The following is an 18711-nucleotide window of genomic DNA, read 5'->3' on the forward strand; positions in this document are numbered from 1 at the left end:
TTTATGAAGGGGTTCCTCCATCATTTACATTACATTTATCTATGGATTCCCCGTATATTCTCATATTTAGAATCCCCATATAACGAGTATTAATCCCATTTACAGACATCTTGTCATTTCTCCGTTTTATTGCTGTATTATCTATGTAGGAATAATATCCTCTAATACATTTCATTTCTTCATCATTATTTTAGAAACAACTGAGCTGTCGAATCCTAACAATGGAATTAGTGAGATCCCGGAGATCCAAGAATCCGTAAGTATCATAGAGGGGGATGCGTGTGTGTCATCAGATCATGGGGTGTGAATGACTCGTCCAGTATTATCCCCCATACAACCATGGTACGTCTCTATTCTAAGTGTAGATGACCCTATGGTGTTAATTACATGTGAATTACAGGGAATCTGTCACCAGGTTTATGCTATTTGGTCTGAGAGAAGCATGATGCAGGGACAGAGACCCTGATTCCATGTGTTGATTACTTTACTCGGTGGAGCAGTTGTGATAAAATCACTATTTTTTTCTGCTGCAGAGCTCTGAATGCTGAGTCTTGTATAACCCCGCCCACACCATTGATTGGCAGCTTTCTGTGTACACTGTGCATAGGCAGAAAGCTGCTAATCAGTGGTGGAGGCAGGGGTACAGAGCAATAGGACTACCTGGCTAGACAGATAGTCTTCTAGTGATAATCTACTGATTTTATTGAAACAGCCACACACAGCCTAGTAAGTAACACATCACTGGAATCAGGGTCTCTGCCCCTACATCATGGTGCTTTCAGAATACATAGCAAACACCTGGTGACAGATTACCTGTAAGTCCTCCTCTGTGTGATCTCCCACATTATCCAGAATGTTATAGTAATGTATGATGACCGTTGCAGGGCGGCTCCAGGATTTCGTGGGCCCTGGGCGAAAGAGTCTCAGTGGCCCCTTTAACACATACCACGATTCATGATGCACAGATACCGCAGATAAATATATATATATATATATAGTACAAGGCCGAAGATTTCACTTCTTACATTACATGAGCGATATCTATTGTAAATTCCACAATAACTCAGAAAGCGGCGAATCCTCACAGCTCACAGTGCAGACCGGACAGTAATGTCCTCCACACAGTATAATGGCACCACATAGTCCTCTATACCGTATTATGAGCTCCATATATTGCTCCATATAGAATAATGGACCCCATAAAATGCTCCACGCAGGCTGTGCCCCCATATAATGCCCCATGCAGGCTGTGACCCCACACATAATGCCCCATGCAGGCTGTGCCCCCCACAAAATGCCCCATGCAGGCTTTGACCCCCCACATAATGCTTCATGCAGGCTGTGACCCTCACATAATGCCCCATGCAGGCTTTGACCCCCCACATAATGCCCCATGCAGGCTGTGCCCCCCCCACATAATGCCCCTTGCAGGATGTCCCCCTCCCACATAATGGCCCATGCAGGATGTCACCCCCCATATAATTCCCCATGCAGAATGTCCCTCCCACATAATGCCCCATGCAGGCTGTGCCCCCCACATAATGCCCCATGCAGGCTGTGCCCCCCCACATAATGGCTCATGCAGGATGTCACCCCCCATATAATTCCCCATGCAGGATGTCCCCTCCACATAATGCCCCATGCAGGATGTCCCCCACACATAATGCCCCATGCAGGATATCCCCCCCACATAATGCCCCATGCAGGATGTCACCCCCCATATAATTTCCCATGCAGGATGTCCCCCCCCCACATAATGCTCCATGCAGGATGTCCCACCTCACATAATGACCCATACAGGATGTCACCCCCCATATAATGCCCCATGCAGGATGTCACCCCCCCATATAATGCCCCATGTAGGATGTCACCTCTCACCCCATATATTGGCCCATGCAGGATGTCACCTCTCACCCCATATAATGCCCCATGCAGGATGTCACTTCTCCCCCCATATAATACCCCATGCAGGATGTCACTCCCCCCATATAATGCCCCATGCAGGATGTCACCCCCCATATAATGCCCCATGCAGAATGTCACCTCTCACCCCATATAAAGCCCTATGCTGGATGTCACTCCCCCCCCCCATATAATGACCCATGCAGGATGTCACTTCTCCCCCTCATATAATACCCCATGCAGGATGTCACCCCCCTATATAATGCCCCATGCAGGATGTCCCCCCCATATAATGCCTCATGTAGGATGTCACCTCTCACCCCATATAATGCCCCATGCAGGATGTCACTCCCCCCCATATAATGCCCATTGCAGGATGTCACTTCTCCCCCCCATATAATACCCCACGCAGGATGTCCCTACCTCCCCCCCATATAATGCCCCATGCAGGATGTCACTTCTCCCCCCATATAATGCCCCATACCTCCATACATAAAAAAAAAAATCAAATGCTCACCTCACTGCTCACCAGCTGTGGAGAGGTAAGTATTGTGCCGGCCGTGGTCCTGGGCAAGCATTGAGGGGGGGGGGAGCAAGGCCCGCCTACTCAGGGCCCCGGCACTTGCCTGGGTGTGCAGGGTGCTAGCGCCAGGTCTGCCCAGCGTCCGGTTTGTATCCTCCCAACATCATATCAGTGTAAATCATCTGGGACATAATATGGGGGGAGAAGTTTTTGCATCTGTAACTTTTTTCCTGCATCTTCAATAAATCAGTATTATTTCTTATTCTTTTATAGAGCGTGATGGATTCATTGGTTCCGGCGAGAAAGCCGCATATGACCGACTATGAAACTTCCAAACTCATCAGCAGTGGAAATTTTGGGTGAGATTTCTGTTGCCATAATCCACATTTCTCAGGGTTCCCTATGACAATGCTTCTGCCCCTGCACTCTGCCATTCAGTGTTATCATAGGGAAATTATGTGATCTGTAGCAAATCAAACTGTAAGGAAAGCGATTTAAATAATATAATTACATATAATATAATATATAATAATATAATATTATTACATTCGCCTGTGCTAGACTCTCATCTGTTCTTATGCTGCCTCCTCCACCTGAGCTTTTCTGCTCTCCACTCTGATCTTTGTTTTGATGGGGGGGCTCCATTATGAAGCTGATCAGAGAAGTTGGCTACACATGGTCACATGAAGGGTGACACCATATTGACGTCAATGACATCTACACCCTCCACCATGACCATGTGGGCCCAATCACTGGCCTCAGCAGCAGAAGAGAGCCCTGGAGCACATTCATTTTGGACCAATTTTATTTGCACTAAATTGTATTTGGTCAGTTATAGCGAATCTGCCCAAAGAGAATTTCAGTAGATTCTCGTATCTATAATGTGACCTGGGTGATGGCTCCGGCAGAAGTGGCATTGTGGAGACCTCCAATAGGTGATCTATGTAGTGCTATTTTATGTATTTCTAGATGTGGATTTATAGTGTCGGCCAGACTTCTAGTATTAAACATATGCAAATTGTCTCTTCTGAGAGGAAGCAAACTAGAACTCCACCTATAGGAAGTAGCAATCCTAAAAGTCAATATCGACCCTTTAACAAGCCTTGTCACATGACTTAGGATAATAGCCAAAACCAAAATCTCAATTTGCAGGAACTGTGTTCTGGGGTACTGCCCCTCTTCAGTGCAAAGTGTGAGATATGGTTTGACTGGGTGAGAGGTGTCTGACCGGTATCCAAGGGGTTGACATTTCTCCTTGCGGACATGAGGAGACTTTTAAGCCACAATGCTCCTCTGGGAAATAGGATTGCTACTTCCCATAGGTGGCACTAGGGTGCTAGTTCTCTTCCTCTCTGAAAAGAGACAATTTGCATATTTCCCAGAAGAGCATTGCAGCTTAAAAGTCTCCTCACCTTGACATGCTTAACATGGCTTTTTCCGCAAGGAGAAACGTTACCGCTTGGATCCCGGTCAGATGCCTCTTACCCAGCCAAACCATATCTCACACTTTGCACTGATGAGTGCTTGTACCCCAAAACATAGTGTCCGAAAATTGAGATTTTGGTTATGGCTATTATTCCATGTCATGTGATAAGGCTCGTTAAAGGGTCGATATTGACTTTTAGGATTACTACTTCCTATAGGTGGCACTAGAGTTCTAGTTCTCTTCCTCTCTGAAGAGACAATTTGCATATTTCCCAGAGGATCATTGAGGCTTAAAAGTCTCCTCACCTTGACAAGCTTAACATGTCACTCTCCGCAAGGAGAAATGTTACCAGGATACCAGTATTAAACATATAATGATTTCTATAGATGGATTATTAATAAGGATTTATTATAACCGATGGATTCTCCTTCTCTCCAGGGCCGTCTACTTAGTGCATCATAAAGACTCACACCAGACCTTTGCTATGAAGAAAATGGCTAAGCGGAACCTAAATACTGCACAGAGATTGGAATGGGCCTTTCTGGAGAGGGACATCTTAACATTTGCTGATTGTCCCTTTGTGGTCTCCATGCTCTGCTCCTTTCCAACTAGATCTCACCTGTGTATGGTCATGGAGTATGTAGGAGGTAAGACACATCTATTGTATTATATTCAGCCCATGTCTGCTTTCATCTTATCACTGCTCATATCATTAGGACATTGTTGGTTACATCCCCACAGAGCATTTACTATAGGTTATCTATTACCAAGATGCTCGTAAATTCATTGATCTTGGTGCAGGGGCGCTATGGGGCTCATCAGTCGAAGGGGGTCTGTCGACGCTCAGCAGTGGGCAGCATCCCTCCACCTGTCATCACAATTTCAGCGGTATTTGCTTCTTCAAGGAGGTGGGGCTGGTGGGGGCAAAAATACTGAGTAGGTGGCTAGTAGGGGCCAAAATACTGAAAGGGGGCCGTATGACTAGATATGGGGGGACTGTGAATGCTGAGTGGAGGTCATCATATTAAGTGGGGTGCTGTGGGGGTCCTCACTCTGTATGGAGGCCCCCATTCTGTGTGGGGACATCATACTGAGTGGGGAGTTATGCGGACCATTATATTGTGTGAGGGACTGTGGGAACCATTATCCTGAGTGGGAGGGTTGCTGTGGGTGCCATCACACCGAGTAGGGGGTTGTGGCTGGCCTCCTTCTAAGTGGTGGCCTCCTTAGGAGGATTCACTGTGGGGATACCATACTCATTGAGTGTGGGTGTGGGCATTTTTGGGAGCATCATACTCTAAAATGGCCATAAAAGTTGTATTGCTGGTGAGAACACCAAGCTGCTTCAACAGGGATATAAATATATTTCTTTTTTATTTTTTAGGGTGGGGGGCAATTACAACTTTTGATATGGGGTCTTGTGATTTCTATGTATGCCATTATCTGTGTGATCTCCCCAGGATGTTTCCGCTCACTGCTCATTATACATCATGGTTATCTGCTCGTGGTATATCATGGTCATCTGCTGTATAAACCCCTCACTGGTCATATTTCCTTTCTTCTATAGGTGGAGACTGTGGGACCCTTCTAAGCACCAGGGGTCCTTTCTCTGTCCCCATGGCCCGCTTGTACTTTGCAGAGGCGGTACTTGCCGTGGAATACCTGCATAGTTACGGTGTGGTGCACAGAGACCTGAAGCCGGAAAAGTAAGTGCCCCCGTAGTATAATAAAGTGGGGAAAGTTGTCATTTATTATCATTCAGTCTGTGAGGCTAAAACCATCTTCTCTTTTGCAGCCTCCTGATTACATCTACTGGACATATTAAAGTTACCGATTTTGGGATTTCAAAACTTGGTCTAATGATACCGAAAACCAACACCTACAAGGAATTAGCAGTGGACATCTCCAGAGAGTTCCAGGACCGTGAGGTCAGCATCACCTACAAGAACTTAGCTTGTTATTTGCAAATCTCATCACACTATTGTCTCTTCTCTACGTTCTTCCTTTCTAGAGAACTTTTCCACTAATATTTTATCTTCTGCATTGTGTTTTAACGATGATAACTTGTCATAATAATTGTTTCATCGATTCTCATCTCTATGTTCTGTTGGTTTCCAGTTCTGTGGCACCCCATGTTACATAGCCCCAGAGATCATCCTGAAAGAAGGCTATGGAAGACCTGTTGACTGGTGGTCATTGGGGATCATCCTGTATAAATTCCTGCTGGGATGTGTACCATTTGATGCTGATTCCCTCACTGAGCTTTATAAAAGGGTTGTCATTGGTGAGTAGAATAATCCGATCATTGCGTTGATTGGTTACATTTGTTTAGTTATTTCCTTTGCTTTATGTTACAGTCCAGTAAAGAGGTTTTATTTTCTGTAATTTTCTATGTAACAGGAGAACTAATTTGGAATTGTGATCGCGCTCCACCCCTGGATGCTCAGAATCTCATCACTGAGCTGCTCAGAAGAAATCCTGTGCGTAGACTTGGGACAGGTAACAGATATACTAGTATTAATATTCCCTTATTAGACCAAGGACATATCGCTCATGTCCATGAAGATCAGCATTTCTCTATCAGCTCATCTACTGTATTTCTAGTTCTCCACACTAAGACTTTCAGTTTATTTCCTTCATGTCGGCTCAGTTTTGTCATTAGTTCAGATTACGATAAACTGTTCAGATATGGAGCCATCCCTGACTATGTCCGCATCACTTTTGTTTTTCTTTTTCTAGGAGGAGCATTTGAGATCAAGGTTCATCCATTCCTGAGTGACTTGGACTTTGACAACATTCTGAGCCAGGAGCTGGAGTATGTTCCTCAGCTTGTTTCAGACGCAGACACCAGCTTATTTATCAGTAAGTAGAAGGAGACGTCATCTAGACTAAGCGACTGTTTGTCTCATCTTCCCTAATATGTGATCATCTGTTCCCATTAATATTAGTGATAAATAGTGACTGTGTTATACTGACAACCTCTAATAATACTTCATTACCTATTTCTTGTAGATCATTCTGATATAAACAAACATCTGGTCTCAAAGGATGAGGAAGGCACAAGTGAGAACAATGAGAGCCTTGACTTCCAAAATTTTACGTCATCTTCTGAAAAGCTTTGTAAAGTAAGTATGTGATTAATAAATCCAAAACATGTAAAAAAAATGTAAAACAACTCTAAAAGTACATAAAAAAAATATTTTATATCTTATTTTTATCCGTATTTAGCTCTGTATCATCGCTGCCAGGATGGTGAACAATGAGGATCCCAATGCCCCTCCAGAGTATACACCAGAAACCAACACAAACATCTCAGAAATGTGAGTAGATTATAAAGGGTCATTACTTCATTACTGGGAGTTCCAGGCTGATCTATGTACACAACACCAAATATAGGACATAAATATCAGAATATCAAATGCAGCATTCACCGCTTCATGGTTAACGGTCATTGTACTTTTGGCTTCAGAAAATGCAGAAGATAACAGCCCATAATTGTGGCAGGTCATGCATTTTTAGCACTGCCTACTCTGTAGGAGAGCTGTAGTATTACTTGCCAGCCATTCTTGGTAGTTGTGTTCTGATCCATGGAAGGTAGTTTTGAGCAGAAAACCTTCCCCACTATGACAGTCATATGTCCTATTAGGCCTTATAGTCAGTGTTCTTATAGTGAGACAACCCATTTTATACTGTGTTTACTTACGATTTACATGTTTTTCTTCTTCAAACAGGCAGAAAGAATCTGTTCCTGTATGTAATACAGACGATGCTGTTACCATCTTGCCACCCTCGTCCCCATTGCCAGGTATGTACATGTCTACAGCACCAACAATGTGAATGTTGACTTCAAGGCTCAAATATTTCCACATGGTTTTTCTGGTCTACTATGTTATCCATGTTTCATGGATCTCAGCTATGTTGACCATGGGTTCGTACTGTATCCCTATTTCCCTAATTTTGTACAGGAGTTTTTTTTCATGTATTCTGTATATTACGTTGCATCATCTATTAACCTAGTGAGATATAGCGACTGTGTTATACTGACACCCTCTAACAATCCTTCATTACCTATGTCTTGTAGATCACTCTGATGAAAACAACCATCTGATCTCAGAGGATAAGGAGGGCACAAGTGAGGACGATGAGAACTTTATCTTCCGAATATTTGCATCATCATCTTCTGAGAGGCTTTCTAAAGTAAGTATGTGATCGATAAATCCAAAATATGTACAAAAAAGGATCTATAAAATTAAAAAGTATGTATATTTAATAACTTATTGTTATCCACATTTAGCACTCTACCACCACTAACGGGATGGTGAACAACGAGGATCCCAAGGCCCCTCCAGAGTGTACACCAGAATCCAACACAAACATCTCAGAAATGTGAGTAGATTATGGGGTCATTACTGGGAGCTCCAGGCTGATATATGTGCACAACACCAAATATAGGACATAAATACCATAATATCAAATGTAGCATCCACCGCCCCATGGTTATGGGTCATTGTGCTTTCAGCTTTCGGAATTGTTGGAGATAACAGCCCATAATTGTGGCCGGTCATGCACTTTTAGTGCTGCCCTCACTGTAGGAGAGATGTAGTATGAAATGCCGGCCATTCTTGGTAGTTGTTTTCCTCTCAGCTCTCTATAAAAGGTAGTCTTGAGCAGAAGACCTTCCCCACTATGATAGTCATATGTCCTACTAGGCCTTATAGTCGGTGTTCTTCTAGTGAGACAACCCCTTTTATATGGAGTTTACTTGAGATTTACATGTTTTTCTTCTTCAAACAGGCAGAAAGTATCTGTTCCTGTATGTAATACAGACGATGCTGTTACCATCTTGCCACCCTCGTCCCCATTGCCAGGTATGTACATGTCTACAGCACCAGCAATGTGAATGTTGACTTCAAGGCTCAAATATTCCCACATGGTTTTATACAATACTATAGGTCTCTTATGTTATCCATATTATGACAAAGCAGATCCTATAAGAATATATTGTTACTGATTTTTTTTTTAATTTTTCATCAGAATTTCCATCTCATGAAGAAAGAAAATCGGCAATAAATCTGAGTATGGAGCAACAAAACTCAGAAAATGGAAAAAATGGGAAAAAGAGACGAGGTAAGTGTGAGAATCAACTCCATGTTGTGTGATGTCAGTGAGAATAATTCATGTGGAGTAGATGTCATCTGTCAGTGATGGGATTGTCACATGTATGATTGCTGACAATGACCCCTGACCTCTGTATGATAATATTCCTCTGCCGTCCGGCCACAGTGACTGCACAGCATTATCATGTAATATGGAGTCCCATCACTTACATTATATTTATTTCTCTTCTCATAGGTTCCATCTTCCGCCGGATCTTATCATCCTGCCGGCGTGGATTATCCAGGGCTGCTCGCGCATTTGCATGCTGTCACTGTTGCCCTAAAACCATCTAAAAGACGGGACACCTAAGCATCCAGCGCCCTGAAGTCCAGCAGATCCATCATCACTGCTGGAGCTGTATAGAAGGACCTTCACCATCTACCTGTGGCCTTCTGACTGGTCAACCTGGACAAGTTTCAGTAACGCCTCTGTCATCGGGCTCCGCGGTATTCATACTGCTCGTCTGACGTGTCATTTACTGATCACCTGGTATCTGACCTCGGCTATCTTCCTGACTTTGATTTATTCTATTGACAATGTTCACGATTTTATTCATCCCATTATTAATTAAAAAAAAGTAAAATCTGTTACTGTTGCTCTGATTCCTTTTTGTCTTGAATTCACAAATACTTGTAACTCACTAATTGCTCTTCTTCTCACTAAATGTATTTCTCATTATCCTTAATGCAGCAGTCAGTCTCATATTTCTGTCCAGCAATTACACTGGTGCATCCACCCTGTACCAGTCATTACACTCATCCACAAACCTCTCCACACTGCTGCACAGTCCTGCATCTCTACACTCCAATGAGCTAAGATTAACATCCTCCATAATCAGGACCTCCCACTCTCATGTCCAAGACATTTTCTCTGCTGCACCAGCTCTCAGGAGTGCACTACTGCAGGCAATCAGGTTCATTCCCACTATCAGAGATTTTAAGTGTGCAGTAGAAACAGATTATTTGTGGCAGGACTGTCAAATCACCTCACTATTCTAAGTTTTTCCTACAGCACTCAGTAGCACTTAATATTTGTACATATACAGATAATGGTTGGTGACTGGTTCATGCAGCCTTAATTCCACAAAGATAGAAATAAAAGGTCAACATGTTTCATACATCCAAACCATCCTTAATCATGGCAGAAAAACATAATTTTAAGTTCCCACTATGAATATTTGGTGAGATATCACAGCTGTGTATTTTCACAGCACAAAGAACGCATCTTACAGATCAGCAAATCACAGTGTGCTGACGCTTAGTGTTGTAGTTTTGAACAACACCATTCATTTTATCATATAATGTGTTGAAAAATGAGAAAAAATGCCAGGTTTGGGCTCCTTCATTTTACAGTGTGTATTGTGTTGTAAAAACAAACTGACAAAATGATTCAGAGTCAGTAGTACGATTACTGTGATACCAAACTTATAAGGTTTATATATATATATATATATATATATATATATAGATATATATATGTATATATATATATATATATATATATATACAGTACAGACCAAAAGTTTGGACACACCTTCTAATTTAAAGATTTTTCTGTATTTTCATGACTATGAAAATTGTACATTCACACTGAAGGCATCAAAACTATGAATTAACACATGTGGAATTATATACTTAACAAAAAAGTGTGAAACAACTGAAAATATGTCTTATATTCTAGGTTCTTCAAAGTAGCCACCTTTTGCTTTGATGACTGCTTTGCACACTCTTGACATTCTCTTGATGAGCTTCAAGAGGTAGTCACCGGAAATGGTCTTCCAACAGTCTTGAAGGAGTTCCCAGAGATGCTTAGCACTTGTTGGCCCTTTTGCCTTCACTCTGTGGTCCAGCTCACCCCAAACCATCTCGATTGGGTTCAGGTCTGGTGACTGTGGAGGCCAGGTCATCCGGCATAGCACCCCATCACTCTCCTCCTTGGTCAAATAGCCCTTACACAGCCTGGAGGTGTGTTTGGGGTCATTGTCCTGTTGAAAAACAAATGATGGTCCAACTAAACGCAAACCAGATGAAATAGCATGCCGCTGCAAGATGCTGTGGTAGCCATGCTGGTTCAGTATGCCTTCAATTTTGAATAAATCCCCAACAGTGTCTCCAGCAAAGCACCCCCACACCATCACACCTCCTCCTCCATGCTTCATGGTGGGGACCAGGCATGTAGAGCCATCCGTTCACCTTTTCTGCATCGCACAAAGTCACGGTGGTTGAAACCAAAGATCTCAAATTTGAACTCATCAGACCAAAGCACAGATTTCCACTGGTCTAATGTCCATTCCTTGTGTTCTTTAACCCAAACAAGTGTCTTCTGCTTGTTGCCTGTCCTTAGCAGTGGTTTCCTAGCAGCTATTTTACCATGAAGGCCTGCTGCACAAAGTCTCCTCTTAACAGTTGTTGAAGAGATGTGTCTGCTGCTAGAACTCTGTGTGGCATTGACCCGGCCTCTAATCTGAGCTGCTGTTAACCTGCGATTTCTGAGGTTGGTGACTCGGATAAACTTATCCTCAGAAGCAGAGCTGACTCTTGGTCTTCCTTTCGTGGGGTGGTCCTCATGTGAGCCAGTTTCTTTGTAGCGATTGATGGTTTTTGCAACTGCACTTGGGGACACTTTCAAAGTTTTCCCAATTTTTCGCACTGACTGACCTTCATTCCTTAAAGTAATGATGGCCACTCGTTTTTCTTTACTTAGCTGCTTTTTGCTTGCAATAATACAAATTCTAACAGTCTATTCAGTAGGACTATCAGCAGAGTATCGACCAGACTTCTGCACAACACAACTGATGGTCCCAACACCATTTATAAGGCAAGAAATCCCACTTATTAAACCTGACAGGGCACACCTGTGAAGTGAAAACCTTTTTCGGTGACTACCTCTTGAAGCTCATCAAGAGAATGCCAAGAGTGTGCAAAGCAGTCATCAAAGCAAAAGGTGGCTACTTTGAAGAACCTAGAATATAAGACATATTTTCAGTTGTTTCATACTTTTTTGTTAAGTATATTATTCCACATGTGTTAATTCATAGTTTTGATGCCTTCAGTGTGAATGTACAATTTTCATAGTCTTGAAAATACAGAAAAATCTTTAACCGAGAAGGTGTGTCCAAACTTTTGGTCTGTACTGTATATATATATATATATATATATATATATATATATATATACATATACAGTGTTTAGCATAAATCAGTACACCCAAATAGATTTGTCAGCAAACCTGTAGTTTCCTTTCAGAATCATCATTTTATATGGGATACCATACTACAAAATACTCTCGCAAATTTGAGCCATTGAATGCAAACAAGATTTGGTATTTTGCAGACCCCAAAAAAGTAATTTTCTTAACAAACTCATTCAAGATCATGTTTCAAAAATGAGAACATCCCAGTAACAGTCTTAAGAGAAAAGCTAAGTTTAGACAACAAAATTCTAATTAACAAGAACTGAACCACAGGTAAGTGTAATTATTCATTAAACAGATGTCCAGCAGACAGGTGTCTGTAAAAGGAAGTTACTTAATAAAGAAAACTCCTTCCCATTTCATGCTATCAGCAATGGCACCACATAGAAGGGAAATGTCACAAAACCTGAGAAAGAAAATAATTTCTTTGCAATAAATGTAAAGTCTACAAGAAGATCAGCAAAACTTTACTTATCAGTCAGAATACTGTAGCAAAAGTGATGCAAAACTATAACAAAGATGGAACTGCAACCATCTTACAGAGACGTCCAGGCCGACTATGGAAGTTAACACCTAAACAAAAGCGTCCTCTGATGAGAAGGGTAAGTGGTACCACATAGAAGAGAAATGTCACAAGACATTTCTGAGAAAGAAAATAATTTCTTTACAAAAAATGTGAAGTCTACAAGAAGATCAGCAAAGCTTTTCTTATCAGTCAGATGGAAGTTAACATCTAAACAAAAGCATCTTCTGATGAGAAGAAAATCGACAGGCAAATTCATTGCTATTAGCTGAAGAAGTAGAAAGCCAAACTAGGGTGAGTGTTTTCCATGACACGACACGGTGTACACTGCAAATGAATGGCATTCATGAGTGTCCTCCACAAAGGAAGCCTCTCTCCCTTAAAGCCCATGAACAATAAAAGTCCGTCTACAATTTGCCAGGGTCCATGCTTAAAACTATGAGGACTACCGGGACTCTATACTGTGTATGTGCATCTTATGTGTATGTCCGTATTTTATGTTTGTGTGCACTATGTATATGTGACGCGCCCTGGGCCTATGTGACGTAGCGTTGCGCACGCAGGGACTACCCGGAGCCGGATCTGATAGGGGTAGTAGTCTCGTGGCGGTGACCCGGTCCGTGCCCAGGGAGTCAGACTAAGTGGCGGTATATTAGCAGTAGATGTAGGATGACTACGCCACCCGTTGAATGCAGCTATGGAGCTGCCGCTGCAGGGCAGACCGCTGAGGCCGGTGGAAGGATGGTGCAGCGTGGATGGTATAACCCCCAACGGGAGGGGTATGGCCTCAGGGCAGCCGACGTGGAAGATGGGGGTAGCAGGAACCACTCAGAGACGATGCGGTGTAGTTCAGGGTCTTTACTGGTGACAAAGACAGACCCTCCCGGAGTACTTGCTAGCGATCGGGGCCTGGTCAGTGCTTGAGCAGATGGGATCTCCCCTGGCCAGGTGGAGTTGTAGGCCTTCCCAACTAACTGTACTCTTCTGGCTACCTTGCTAGAGGCGGGTAAAAGTAGCCCACGTCCCTGAGTGTACCGTGTGGTGCTCACCCGTATGGCCGGTGACTCGGGGCCTTCTAGTGCCTTCCGCTCCACGACGGCGGTGCTGGTCCCACGCGTGTGACCGTGCCTTCGGGTTTCTGGGCCAGAGGACTTGAAATCCCCTGCCGGACGGTTTCTGCTGCTGGGTAAGGGTTAGTCCCCACAGCCTCGGACTCCGGGTCCGGTGATAACTTCTCAGTCAGGGCGAGCTCTGCAGCTGCCAGCCCCTGACTCCTTGTAGCACTGCTCCCACAGAGCTCCTGTTGTTTCTTCCTATGCTGCTTCTCTTCTCTGTCTCTACTTCTGGCATGGCCCGGGAGCTGGGCCCAGCCGGAGCCACAGCTCCCTGTCCGCCCTCCTGGCTCAACTCTCCCTTTGAACTCTCTAACCCTGCCTCAGCCCCAGGTTTATATAGGGGAAGTCCTTCCCCTCCCAGGACTGGGCAGGAGGTGTGGCATGCATAGGATTCCTGACCAAGAGACCTCCCACCTGCTCTCAGACATAACATTGCTGTTACTGTGGAAACCAGACCCCTGGGGTGCCACATATGCATACGTTAAAATGTGTATAGAGTATTAGCATGTGCAAATTTTATATTTGTGCCTAATATAAATATACATGGAAATGTATATGTAGGTGGTGCCTGATGGAGGGTGGGGGGCCCAGATCAGAAGTCCTGATTAAGGGCCCTTCACTGTCATTGTCTGCCCCTTATATAAACAGTAAAATCCTCTTTAATAACTGGACTTCCATTGGGGTGGACTTCTCATAGATGGCCAGTATGCATACTATATTGTGAATCTGGGCATCTCTCACAGAAAATCTGATCTGGATATGAGGGTGGTCTTCTATAAGCGGTGATGTTTTGGAGAGATTTAGGGAAAAGTCCCAATTCTTATCCATCGATCTGGTAATTTGAGTAAAATATTTGTGTTGATAACTGATCACAAAGTCACAAAATATGTAAGATTTGGCATAACCTGGTTCATTTTTCAAAAAGTTATGCTCAATTTTTTTAGCACCAAGTTTTGTTGCTTTTTGGTAGACTTACACTAACTTAGTATATTGTGTGAGAATTAAATGAATTATGAATTAGTTGGCGCATTTTACCACACTCTGGGGGTCCCTGACAGTCCTTCTTTACCGGCCCTGTAGTGATGCCAATGTAAACTTCCAAGTGACCGCGCAGTCAATCACTGTCACGAATGCAGGACAACCTATGATTAGCTAATTTTTGGGAAATCCTTATAACAAAAAGGGATTGAAAATATTTACAATTATTTTAAAAGCATTAAAAAAAAAACAGACCCAATACTTATAATTAGTTTGTTGAAAGTAGTCTAATTAAAGGGAGCTGAAAGGATTAGAGATTATGAACCCGATTCACCAGTGTTTTTGCCAGAAAACTGGCATAAAGCTCTTGAAAAGTTGCAAAGTTTTGTGACTTTTCCCATTTTCACATAATTTTAACTTCTTTAAAGCCCAAGACGTACTGATATGTATCTGCGCCCTGGGACTTAAGAGCCTGATATGTATTAGTACATCTTTGCGATCGCGCCCGCACACAGGCTGTGCGGGCGTGATCGCCGCCGGGTGTCAACTGATTGTCACAACTGACACCCGGTGCTATGTGCTGGGAGAGGTCCCGCACATTAACCCCCGCAATGCTGGGATCGAAGTCGTTCGCAGCATTGCGGGGGCAAGGGGAGGTGATCGGGATAGTCACCTCTCCTGCCGGCGTCCAGCAATGTGTGCCGCGGCTTCCCGGATGTTGCCATGATGACCCGATTCACTGAGGGGTGCAGTTTTAAGAATGGTGTCACTTTTGGGTATTTTCAGTCATAAAGACCCCTCAAAGTGACTTCAAATGTGATGCGGTCCCTAATAAAATGGTTTTGTAAATTTTGTTGGAAAAATGAGAAATCGCTGGTCAATTTTAACCCTTATAGCTCCCTAATAAAAATAAATTTGGGTTCCAAAATTGTGCTGATGTAAAGTAGACATATGGGAAATGTTATTTATTAACTTTTTTTGTGTGACATATCTCTCCGATTTAAGGGCATAAAAATTCAAATTTTGAAAATTGCAAAATTTTCTAAATTTTCGCCAAATATCTGTTTTTTTCACAAATAAACACAAGTGATATCGAAGAAATTTTACCACAATCATAAAGTACAATATGTCATGAAAAAATATTCTCAGAACCAGGGGGATCCGTTGAAGCGTTCCAGAGTAATTACCTCATAAAGTGACAGTGGTCAGAATTGTAAAAATTGGCCTTCTCATTAACGTGCAAACCACTTTGGGTTGTAAAGGGGTTAAGGACTCTACCTGCATATACAGTCATGGAGGAAAGTGCTGGCACCCTTGAAATTGTTTCAGAAAATTACACATGTTTTATTACACGCATGTTTATTTCCTTTGTGTTTATTGGAACAACACAAAAAAACTGAGAAAAAAAAGGCAAATTGGACATAATTTCACACAAAACTCCAAAAATGGGCCGGAATACATATATATATTTTTGATGGGACAACACTGAAGATGCGACACTTTGATACAATGTACAGTAGTCAGTGTACAGCTTGTTTAACTGTAAATTTGGTGTGCCTGCAAAATAACTCAACACACAGCCATTAATGTCTAAACAGCTGGCAACAAAAGTGAGTACACCCCTAAGTGTGTTCTCAGCTGATGTTATTTGTTGGTTTTTCTTTGCATCCCGAACAATTTTCTTGGCAGTTGTGGCTGAAATTTTTGTTGGTCTACCTGACTGTGGTTTGGTTTTTACAGAGCATCTGATTTTCCATTTGTTAATCACAGTTTGAACACTGCAGACTGGCATTATCAATTCCTGGGATATCTTTTTGTATCCCTTTCCTGTGTTATACTCTTTTTGCCTCCCTTTCCTGTGTTATACAGTTCAACTACCTTTTCCCGTAGATCCGTTGATAATTCTTTTGCTTTCCCCATCTCAAAATCCAGAAACGTCAGTGGCTGGATCCCAGAAACTCACTCAGCTTTATGCACACACACTGATTACAAGCAAACAGGTCATACGTGAGGATGTTACCTTTAGTAGCCATTCAAACCCATTTGTGTCAAATTCTGTGCATGTTATCAGGCCAAAATCATCAGGGTATGTAAACTTTTTGATCAGGATTATTTGGATGTTTTTGGTTGTCATTAGTGATGAGCGAGCACTAAAATGCTCGAGTACTCGTTGCTCGGGTCGAGCAAATTGAAATACTCGGGTGCTCAACCCGAGCAATGAGCCCAATATAAGTCTAGGGGAAACTTGAGCATTTTTCAGGTGGCTCCCCACGGCGGTCTGCAGAGGGCCTAAAAATTGCCCAAATCGATGGGAACTGTGCTCAAATGACATGTGAACAGCATGGGGAAGACCCCTGGAAGCATCTCTGACTCCCAGATCACTGCTGTCAACAACGTCGTCAGAGTATTACGCCACTTTTACGGCGTAAGGAACATCCTTTCCAGGGTGATGACTTGTATATAAGGCAAAATAAATAAACAAAAACACAAATACTCCTACACACCTTGGGCTATGTTCACACGTAGCATTTTTGACACGTTTTTGCACTTTTGCATTCCTTTCAACCAAGACAAATGCATTCACCAGGAAATGTCATTTTAACATTTTACAACCTTATCTGGCCATGTGGTGTGTGACACATCATCAGACACATGCATACAGTGCTGAAAAGACATGGGAACAGCAAGGGGAAGACCTCTGTAAACATCTCTGAATCCCAGGTCACTGCCTAAATGTGTGCCCATCATAAGTGATCCTTGGCACATGCGAAGATGCCTCCCGCCATGCACCTGTCGTTGCAGACTTGCAACAATCACCGTCCACGTCCTTGTCCCACTGCAGTGTTCAGTTGTCCCTACCCCATTCCTTGGAATGCAAGCACAAGAATGCCGGCAGCCACCCACCCACAGGCTGCAATACTATACTGCCAAATTTTTGACAGCTGCTTGCACTTGAAATGTGGCCTTTTAGGCTCGTGGAGGCGGAAGCTTTTCATAACCTCATGCCGGCGGCGGCCGGGTGTCCATACTCGGTCCCCAGTCGCCACTATATTTCCCGGTATCGCCTCCGCCTTCCACAACCACGGGTCCCATAACATTACCCGTGCCCGCCCCAGTGCACTTACTGGGAAGGACCGCCTAACCACAAACACGTTGACAGGTGAATGTGGCCAGGGACGGTAAGGAGCCAGTCCACAACTTTTTTTGCTAAGAGTTGTATTTAGCTCGGTGAAAGGACTGGCATAGAGGGAAACCGTATCTACCCTGCGCGTCATTTCTCCCAGAAAATCCTGTAATTGAGCTTGTTGCAGAAGCAATGGCAGCCCATCCAACATCAACTCGCACTTGTCAATGGTGCTTTGACACACACACATCTTTCTTTGCGCATTTAATTTCTTGAATACAGAGTTGGAAAATGGCCTGATCCGTAATGCGTTTTGAGAAATAACATGCATAAGCATGGCTGATCCGCATTAAAAAAGCAGCCATAGAGTGTCCAGGAACCTTCCCCCACACTTTTCTTAGCCAGGGCTGCTTTTCGGCAGGGTTGCACGGGCCCACCAGAGAACCAGAGACTCCTCCGGCGGGCCCTGGCTTCTCCTTCAGGAGAGTTCATAGTGCCGAGGTGAGGCCATGATGATGATAGAGGCCATCATCTGCTTAGTTTTCTGTTACTTGGAATGCAATTGCAAGTATGCAGCCAGCCACCCACCCACCCACAGGCCGCAACACTAAACTGACAGATTTCTGGGCAGCTCTTTGCACTTGAAATATGGCCTTTTAAGCTTGTGGAGGTGGAAGCTTTTCACAACCTCATGCAGGCGGCGGCCGGGTGTCCATACTCCGTCCCCAGCCGCCAGTATTTTTCCCGGTATCGCCTTCGCCTTCCACAAGC

The sequence above is a fragment of the Phyllobates terribilis genome, unplaced genomic scaffold (genome assembly GCF_046119375.1).
Source record: "Phyllobates terribilis strain yellow unplaced genomic scaffold, ASM4611937v1 Scaffold_340__1_contigs__length_2048258, whole genome shotgun sequence".
Taxonomy (NCBI): Eukaryota; Metazoa; Chordata; class Amphibia; order Anura; family Dendrobatidae; genus Phyllobates; species Phyllobates terribilis.